This window comes from Coturnix japonica, chromosome 17 (assembly GCF_001577835.2).
Source record: "Coturnix japonica isolate 7356 chromosome 17, Coturnix japonica 2.1, whole genome shotgun sequence".
NCBI classification, from domain to species: domain Eukaryota; kingdom Metazoa; phylum Chordata; class Aves; order Galliformes; family Phasianidae; genus Coturnix; species Coturnix japonica.
In genome coordinates this window covers 4,205,043-4,214,915 of record NC_029532.1, presented here as the reverse complement: position 1 = coordinate 4,214,915, position 9,873 = coordinate 4,205,043, and the positions used below count along the sequence as shown (strand labels likewise).

The window sequence follows — 9,873 nt, the reverse complement described above, 5'->3', positions numbered from 1 at the left end:
AAGAGTGGTTAGGTCCTGGAACAGGCTGCCCAGTGAGGTTGTGGATGCCCCGTCCTTGGAGGTGTTCAAGGCCAGGTTGGACGGGGCCCTGGGCAACCTCATCTAGTAAAGGTGTATGTTTGGTGGCCCTGCTGGGCAGGGGGGTTGGAGCTACATGATCCTTGAGGTCCCTTCCAACCCGGGTAATTCTGTGATTCTGTGATCTGTGCCTTACAGTGATGGTATAGATGCAAGGGATTTGGACAAAGCAGCAGTAGCAGAAGCCCTAGATCTGCTTGCTGAACCCTGGCATATGCTGGCCTCTGCCCTTTGCTCCCCGATTTCTGCTCCCAGTAGCGGTGCAGCTGTCGATCAGCACAGCTTTTTGAAGACCCTTTGGGTCAGGGCAGTCAGAGGGAGCCAGCACCTCATCCTGCAACATCAGCTCGGAGTGCTTCAGCCCTGACATCGGCAACAAGGAGGAATGGAAAAATACAGAAAGGACCTCAACAGAGCTTCCTCGCAGAGGGGCTCGGACCACACTTTGGACCCTATCTGCCACCTTTGCTCTCCTGTCTTGGCAGCTGCACAGTGTATCCATGCAGAGGGAGCAGATCCGAGCTGCAAACTTTAAAAAAAAAGGAATAAGAAAAAAGGAGAGAGGGAGCGAGCAAGCGAGAGAGAGTGTCTGACTACAGCCCTAAGGGCTGTCACAACAGATAAAACCTCAGCCAGGCTTCGCAGTTTGAGCTCCTGCACGCTAATGCACAGCAGAGCTAAAAATACCAACGTGTGGAAAAGCAGAGGCTGCTGTTGCTGCGTTTTGAGCTCAGCGCGGGCTCTGGCTTCCCAGCAAACCAGATGCACGGCCACAGAGGGGAACACTAAGCCAGGCAGGGGCAGGGGTGCCCAGGGATGTCCCCACCACAGCCACAGGGCTGGCTCTGTCCTGCTAAGCACAGAAAAAGGGTTGGCTTTGTGCTGATGTGCAGCAAATATCCAAACAAGGCACTTGCACAGTGTAGGCAAAGCAAGGGAAGGAGCAGCCTTGGGGAAAGGGAAGGATGGAGCCTGGATGAGGGTGATGCAGTGAGGATTCATAAGACAGCAAAGAGCCAGGGCTCTGTCCTTTGGGCTGCCAGACCTGGAGCAGCCTTGTGTGAAACAGAGAGCTCATGGCTGTGCTGCAGCCCTATCTCCCAATGTATCTGGCTGTCTTCATTTCAGCCATCGTTACCCTATCTGAGGCCCATGAACATACTTCAGCATGCACTTAGATTCAAGCATGCACTTCAAGTCTATTTTCTTCAATGGAACTGAAGGACATGCTTAAGACTTGCACATGATTAGCTGCTTTCAGCAAAGGTCAGTTTTCCAAGTCAGGGCCTCTGGGTGCATTCTCAGGGCCTCCTCCCAAACCTGAGTGTTACTGAGCTGCTACGTTCCCATCTGTGAACTCAGACAAAACTCACTCAGCATCACTTGGCCCCAAGACCTGAAGCTTAAGTTCAATACAGAGGCACTAAAGACAGAGCCCTCCATGCCCTCATCTGACTACACACACCACATGCTCCCCACCCAACACCTCCATTTCAACCCTGCTTCATGTCTCCCACATCAGGACTGACCCCACTGCACAGCTCACAGCCCAGTCACCCCACTCACTCTTCCCTACTCACAATAGCATTCAAGACACCAGCATAAAACCCCCGTGGATCCTTTTCAAGTTGCATTATCAGCACATTTGGCATTTTCATCATGCTCAGGACACAGTCCCCTACAAAAGGCCAATTTATCTTGCAAGCAAACACATGCCTTGAAGGCTGTGCTTCATAGCAGCTGTACCAGCACAACACTGGCCACAGCAGGAGCCCCAATCCGGGCACACAGCATCCCCTTGGCATTTGCCACCCACCCAGCTTCACACTTCCAACATTTCAAGGGCTCTTCCAGCCCATTTATTTTTTTCTGCACACAAGCATATGAATATTATAACTGCACACCATCCAATTATAACCCAACACTGGCAAATATCACAGCACTGTCACAAAGTAGCGTGAAACCTTCTGACTTCCACAGAGCCTCAGCTCACAGAGGCACGAAGTTACAGAGGGAGAAAAACAAACCCAAATTCATAACTCTCGCTAAAAGCAAAACACAAACCAAGTCACAGCCCTCATGGCTAGAAGAAATAAGAGGGCTGAAAGCATGGATCCCAGCCACAGAAACTGGAAAGCATAGTAGAAAGCAAGATTTTTCACACTAACCTTTTGATCTGGAGACAGCAGCTAGCATCACAATCACTTCTTATTTGCTTGTGTTTGAGGAAGTGAAGAGGACAGGTCCCAGCAGAGCAGCATTCACCATCACAGCTCCACAGAGCTTCCACTTCTTCAAGAACCTGGATGTTCATAAAGAAACTTAAGCAGGAGCTGAGCCCATCTGACAACCAGCCATGATCCCACCTAACCACCAGCTCAAGAGCCCAACATCAGTGCCTTCATGCAAGCAAGAACCCCTACTATAGTCATACCCACAACCCTCAGAAAGCAGCCCCCAGTTTCCTACCTCTTTGACTGAAAACCTTGGGTGGCTCTCAGCACTTCTGCTAGACCAGCACCTTGCTTCATCATTGAGCTTTTAACTGAGAGCACCCGGAGGCAGTGCTGCCCCAGCTGTGGCCATTCATATTGTTAGCACTTTGGAGAAACCACTTTGCAAAAGGAATGGCTCAGCTGGTGATGAAGTATGGGAACTCCCATCTCAGGACCTCAGAACTGCCTAAGCTGAGGCCTGAATGCAGCTCTCCGGTAGGCTGATGTGAGACTGATTCTTTCCTGACCCATCTGCTCAAACTTGGGCTACAAGATATGTATGGCAAGAAGCATTACATGCATTGGTCTTCTCTCTGCACTGCCTGCAGCCCACAAGTGCTGCTCTAACAAACCCAAACAGCAGCTGTACTAGCTTCTAGGCAATGATATCAGGCCCACTATTGTGATATCCTTGTTGGTCTTCCTAACTGTCAAAGAGAGGGGCTTTGGGCTTCCATACCTCATGGCTGTGCCTCCATCAGGGTCTCATCCAGGAGGCAGCACAGGGAGCTCACCCTACAGTGCCTCTCTGCCAGGCTTTGGGGCAAAGCAGCCAACCATACACACTGTCTCTGTGTCCCATCCCCAGCCTTGTGACTGAGACCTGGAAAACCCAGAGCTGTTCAGATTTGCACACAGTCACTGGGACAGAAATCAAGGCACAGAGCAATGCAGGATGCCCCAAACCATGTCCTGCTCTAAACTCCTGAAGAGGCTTCTGACTCCAACACGCTTCTGCCACGAATTCAGCAGGTCCTTCTGCCAGCTCCCACCAATGAAATTCTGCACACTAATAAAATCCTACCTCATTTACATCTGAGATGGGGAGTGAGTGGCAGCTGTTGCTATAGAAACCTTCTCCCGAGTCCTGGCTCTCGCTGCAGCTCCAGGAGGGCAGATCCTAAGCAGTTCCCCCATACCTGGTGGCATGGGACATCCCTTGGTGCCCTGCTGAACCCAGCGTTGCTGCCCCTGATCCCATTGCAGTGGGTGTAGGGACTACAGGGTATCCCCTCCTCCTCCCCCTCCAGGCCCTGCCTGCTGAACCTTCATCTCTGGAGCCCCACACTCACCATCCTTCTCCAAAACCACATGGGGTTCTACATGCCCCTTTCTCACCCAGAAAAAGCAAAATACAAAGGACAAGAAAGAACTGCTCACTGAGCTACCAGGCTTTGGGGAAACCTGAGCTGAGGATCTTGCTAATAGAAGAAAAACTTGCAATGTGCTTAACATTTATTGTGGCTTACTGCTTTCCCTAGGATGGGCTGATGATTATCTAGTGCATGGCCCATGGACGCATTAACACTTCAGGTTGCTAGCAGCACCTTACACAAGACCTTCCCTTGTCTCTGACCAAGTTGAACCCTGGTTTCTAGCTCAGCTTCCAGAGTGAAGCCTGGACCAGTCACTAAGAGATTCACCATTCCTGACAACACTGCTACGCATGGAGACATCACCTCTCCCCAGTGCAGCATCGGGTAGCAAGATTTTGAGCAGAAAAGCAACCAGAGGACAGGGTCAGATCCTGCTTCACTCACAGGCTGAGCACAAGGCAACCAGCTTGTGAGCTGCCACATCTGCCACACAGCTGCAGATGTGCTGGTGTGTTGAGGAGCATCACACAGCCTGGACACACAATGGTGGGGTGAACTTGGTGCCTCTCCATTGGACATGTCACTCAGGTCATCCAAGGAGCAGCAGTCCTGGTCTCCTTTTCCTTTGGCCAAGACATCAGGGCTGTCTGAACGCTGCTTTGCAGCATTTTATCTCCTGTATGTGTGCTGTGCCATGTGGGCACCATGAGTACAGGATGGAGAGTGGTACCACCACTTTTTCCCCACCAAGCAACACCCCCAGCGTGCCTTTGAAGCTATTTATTTCTCCCTCCAGACTTCAGCTGCCTGCTCCATCAGGGAAAAACTGACTCAGACCTTCCCAAGATAAGGAGACCACATCTGCAGCCCAGCTCCCCAGGAATGCAATCAAAATAGCGACCGGCAGGCAAGGCGAGAAAGCATTTTTCGCTGCTGACTCTGACCCCCTGATGGACTGTTGCTATGGAAAGGCAGCGAGCAGCCCCAGCTGGGGTTCTGCTGAAGGATTTTCCCTGTTTGGCCTGAGGCTAGGGCAAGGGGAAGGGGGGAGAGTGGGGAAGGAGCTCGCATCTGGCTGCGGCTGGGCTCCCCACTGCCAGGTGCAGGCTCACCTCCCTCTTGGCTGCAGCATCCTGAGACACTCTGCATCCTGCACCGGGCTCAGACGCTGCTTGGTGGTGTTTGGAGACTGGAGCAGGAGCACAGCTAATAAACCCAGCTCCTAATTGGTGTCAGAGGTACCAGGGAAGGGGCAGAGGGACAGTAACCTAAGCCTGGCCAGTCTTCCTCTGAGCCTGTAAGGTCTCTGGGACACTCATCCAGCTCCTTTCCCCTTCAGCCTGTTTCCAGTTCCTCATTCTGGCATGAAGAAATAGGACAGTAATTCCTCTCCTATGGGGAGAAACAATACAGAAGTTAGAGCAGAGGCCTTCCAGGCTGCATGAGCAGGCTGACGGTTGGGTGAAGATTTACACAACTTTCTTATTGTTAAAAAAATGCTCAGTGACAGCATCGGGCCAGGAGCAGCAGGAGACCCTCAGCTCCCTCTGCAGATCCTTCCCATGACAGCTGCCCCTGGGTGGATGAGATTCATCTGTGAGAAGCCATGGGGACACATATAGGGCTGCTCTACCCCTCCAAAACGTCCCTGCTCTGCACATTGACAGTGCTGAGACAGCACCACATCTCCTGCCAGCCTCTTCCACAGCTCCTGCTGCACCGTTGATGTTATTAAAGCCCCTTCCAGTTGATGGAGGTGGCCTGACAATGAACGCCGGTCTGGGCACTGCATGGCCAATTCTCAGCCAGTTCATTGAGATGAGGTGGAAAAGGCCAGAGTTTCAAGCTGTCTCCATACACCAGCGCCTGGCACCAGGCACCGAGGGAGCTGCTGCCAGCAGCCAGCACCCAGAGGAGCCATTCCCCCTCCTGCTGTCTCGCTGGGAGTTGGCAGGAGGGGACAGACAGCTGCTTTTCCATAATCATTTCTCCACTGCTGATGACATGCTGGAGCTAATTTTCAGAAGACACCTTAGGAAGAAGAATGTATGTACATCAGCTGAAACAACTCCTTCCAGAGACCAAACACGCACAGCAAAACAAAATGCTGCTTCTTGTTAACCCCTGACGCTACATATTCAGCACAAAAGTTGCTGGTCAGATTCTGCCTTGCTCACAGTCCTGTAGCGGTGCTGACAGTGAGGGGGGGGGAGGAAGCAACTGTCTCTTCAGAGATGTCACTGATTGAAAATCCCCCCCGAAGGAGGGATCCTGCCCCAGTTATTGCCAAGGCTTGCTCTTTCAGATACCCCCTGGGAGCTCACTGTGCTGTGCCCAGCGTGCTGGTGTCGCTTGGATGTGCAGCACGTGTGCTATGGCACGCACGGCAGCCCTGGGACAAAGCAAGAGCTGCAGAATGCCCTGGGTACAGAGCTCAGCCCCACACAGGAGCAGGCTCTGATGAGCATCCTTGGCCCAGGAGGAGAAAGATGAGTTGGAGAAGGTGAAAGGAAGGGGAGGAGGAACACCACCTGCTTATCGATCAGAACATACGAAAAGGGTTTTTCTTCTGGTTCCTGAGCTGGAGACAGGAACCTATTGGATAAAACCCTTCGCTCTCCCGCTGCCCTGGTTTCAGCCACTCCAGGCTGCTGGTTAATTAGATGAGCATTAGCGGAAAGGCAGCTGGGCAGCCAGGAGGGGCCAGGTCTCTATGTCCGTAGGTGCTGGTGCACAGGGCTGTGCTGATGGCCAGGGCACTATCAGTGCCATGACGCCTATGTGTCTCCTGCATGCAGCCAAGCCAGGGACTAACCCAGGCACCAGGGAACCAATGACCTCAAGCACTGCAGCCATTTACTTCTTCCACCCAGATTTCCATCTGTTCTCGCACCAGCCCCATGGTTAACATAGCCTGGCCCTGGTTGTGGGGCCAACCAGAACCAGGAAGGCTTGAGTGCAGAGCGGGCATTTTTCCTGCCTACATCCTATCGGCGAGTAATTACAACAAAGTCGTGAAGGATTTGCAATTATTTTCGGGCTCCTTTTCCCAGATTAACACATGGATCCACTTTCTGGTGAGCAGTCTCAGAGTGTATTGTTTTGTCTCTGTTGCAACCTTGCACTCCCACATCCCAGGGCTTCCAGTGCCCCACCGAGGTGTACAGGATATGAACAGGAGCTCACTTTAATTAATGTTTACTTCTTAATTGGGCTCCGAGCTCCCCAGCAAGTCAGGTAGTATTTTATCTTCATTATACAGTCCTGGGAGAGAGAACGCAGAGGGAAGAGCAAGGGACATGGGCAAGGATGGTCAGCAAGGTGGCAGGTCAATGGAGATACCCTAAAATTCTCCCCCCTCCATTCCCATTACCTGCACTGAACCCAACAGCAACATTGCCTGGTGACAGCTCACTCTGTTTGCAAGGATTATTATCCCAGATTACCCACCTGCATCAACCCGCCTCTCCCCCTTGCTGTCAACAGAGCGACACAGATTCAAGGAAACTGGGTTAGATCCACGTTTATATAGGGACACAGCACTCACAGGTTAAACAAAGTTCTTCTGATTGCCAGACTGCTGCCAAATGACCCCAGAGGAAGGATGGGGCTTTATGTCACAGCTTTACCAGGGACACAGGGTTAGCTAACATTACATGTTGTAAAATAAACTTTCCAACAAAATCAGGATGCAGCTGTTTCAGCTGCTTTCAGCAAGAAGACATTATCTGCAAAACAGATAAACTCAGTTCAGCCTTACCTACAGCTCCACAGCCAGCTCTCCACAGCAGCGTCAGCATTCAGCATCTGTAACACATCCATGCCAGAGCAAACTTATGCCTGCTGGTTTTGGGGGAGAAAGCCAGAGATTTGCATTGTCCTTGTCCCACAGCACTCTGCCTTGCTTGGCCTGAACCAGCTGTGGTGGCATCAGGAACGTGGTGCTTTGCTTCCTCACCCTGCTACTGTTTTTCTGCCCTGCTCTCCTTCCTTAGGTACCCATTGCCAGCCAGCACGGAAAAACAGGGGATTGGGAAGGATGAGTTTCCTCATAATAGTGGCATTCCTGGGGCTGCAGAATGTGGGACAACAACCAGTCCCTGGATCATCTGCAGACCAAGGAATGAAAGGCTGCAGATGCTGGTGGAGGCACGTGGGTGAAGGTATAGCCTGCAACCAGGCTCACCGGGGAAGAGGACGTGACAAGCCTAGAGGGATGAGGGAGCAGAACCTTGGCTTGCATTGCCCCTTACTCTCTTACAGCTCCTGGAACGCACAGCTTACCATGGAAAACTTGGGGACCTCCATGTCATCCAGCAAGCTTCAGCCAGCCATGTGATGTGCACCTCCATGTCTGAAAGCTCCGTACCTAGATCAGGAACAGAGTGAACAATATCTACGGGAACAATATCTAAAGAACTTTGGGGCAGCAGCAGAAAGATCAATGGAGCACAAGTACTGCTCAGTCTCCAAAGCTCCTTCCTTCAGTCAAGTCCAAAGGACAAATATTCACTACTGTGTCACTAGACCAAATGTAGTAACCTTCACACAAGCACATCCCAGGGAGCAGTGCCATACCAACAGCAAACCCCAACATGTAAACAGGCCCCTCTGGGCCATTAACGAGGATGTCTGTTTGTGCGGCATGGCCTGGACGGCACCTCCTTCAAATGAGATCTTCAAAAGAGAGAACGGAGTTGGGTGCCCAACTCCTATTGGATTTTGTTTCCTTTCAGATTCTTTAAGCTCAAAGCCTCAAAGCCGCCCATCCTTACAAAGCACTGCACAGAATTTGCTATGCACAGTGATCGATGCTGGAGAGGGTGCTGTGTGCTCACACCCACTCACACCACTCTGAACAAAGCCAGCACAAGCACACAGTGCTCAGCTCCAGCAATAGCAGAACCCGGCACACTCACAGGCAGCTCCTCTCACCTGCAGGTGCAGCATCAAGGCACCATAGGGAGGTTTTCAGCAAGCAACTTCCCAGCCCTGCAGCAAGAAAGCTGCTCCCATGGGCATGTGAAATACCCAGGCTTGGGAGAGAGGGGGTAATTATATGCCAGGGGAGCAGCTGATTCCAGCCCTCGCTGACCCCCAGGCTGAAGAGTTCTCCTGATCGATCACGAAGATGCTCTTTCATTTTCCTCAGGCGTTTCGCTGACGGATGGAAAAATCAATGCCCCACCGAGGAGTCTGGAGGGGGTGGAATGCAGGGAAGAGAGGGAGAGAAAGGGAATGAGGGAGCAGGAAGGGGCAAAGGGAGAGGAGACCCAGCCAGGGGAGGCTGGGGGTCCTGACAGAGACATCCCTGATACCTGTGGTCAGATCTGGTGGAGGAAGCGTGCAAGGTCCACGAGGATTTCCCTATTAGCTTGTTTTCCATGAATGCTGCTCTGAGGAGATCCCCCAGCTCTAGCTCCCTGTTTAAGTGCACTCAGAGCCCCACCTCAGGTCCCATCCTGTCCCCACATACCTGCAGGGACCCCCAGCACCTCTGTCCTGCGGGGCTCTGCCATCCCAGCACCTTGCCAAACCTGCTGAGCAGAGATGCTGCCAAGAGGGCCCACATCCCTCCAGGGGGCTGAATCTTTGCTCAGCCCCACATGAGTCACTAAGCTCCTTGGTTTCTGATGGCTGTGGCTTTCAGAGGGACAGCTGAGCCTCTCCATTAAGATTTGTGCTCTTGCCGACAGCAGTCACGACAAAAGAGATCTGTGAATCTCCCCTTGGGTCAGGGGAAGATAGGCCTGCACTGCTGGACACAGATGAAGCAGCAGCTTGGCTCTATCTGTTGGGGTTTTCCAGTGTTTTCTTCCCCACATCCTATTAATAATTAACATCGCTGCAACAAGACTGGCTTTTAAGAGGCTTCTCTGCTATGAGCCGCATTAGTACCTCTTTCAGGCACAAATGTTTATCTGTAAGTACTGGAAACCAGGAAGGTTCTGATCTTGGCCAAGGCTGCCAGCCTCATGGGAACACACCTCCATGTCCCCACCAGAATGAGTTAAACCTACTGTCACACTGCTATAGCCCTGCTAGGGCAGCCCATCCTTGGCTCCTTCCCAGTTCCCACCCTTAGCTGGAGATGGCTCATCATTCCAGTTTAAAATCACGATCCTCTTCTCCAGAGTGCCCAGGGCATGAGCTAACTGGGCAGGAGGATAAGCCAGTGCCCACTCTCAACACAAGATGTGGAA

General features: G+C 52.1%; 1 long non-coding RNA gene across 2 annotated transcripts in view; it reads right to left on the bottom strand.

Annotated features, from left to right (window-relative positions):
• LOC107321910 overlaps positions 1-9,615 on the bottom strand; it is a 38,706-nt gene extending 29,091 nt beyond the window's left edge. Inside the window, exons 1-5 of one of the 2 annotated variants that reach the window (XR_004309132.1) lie at positions 9,147-9,615; positions 7,955-8,039; positions 7,431-7,477; positions 2,548-5,062; positions 2,247-2,380 (exon numbers count right to left, since the gene is read on the bottom strand). This is a non-coding gene — a long non-coding RNA (uncharacterized LOC107321910). The remainder of the gene's footprint in view (positions 1-2,246; positions 2,381-2,547; positions 5,063-7,430; positions 7,478-7,954; positions 8,040-9,146) is intronic. The other variant, XR_004309133.1, reaches the window with a different exon arrangement.
• Positions 9,616-9,873: the final 258 nt, after the last annotated feature.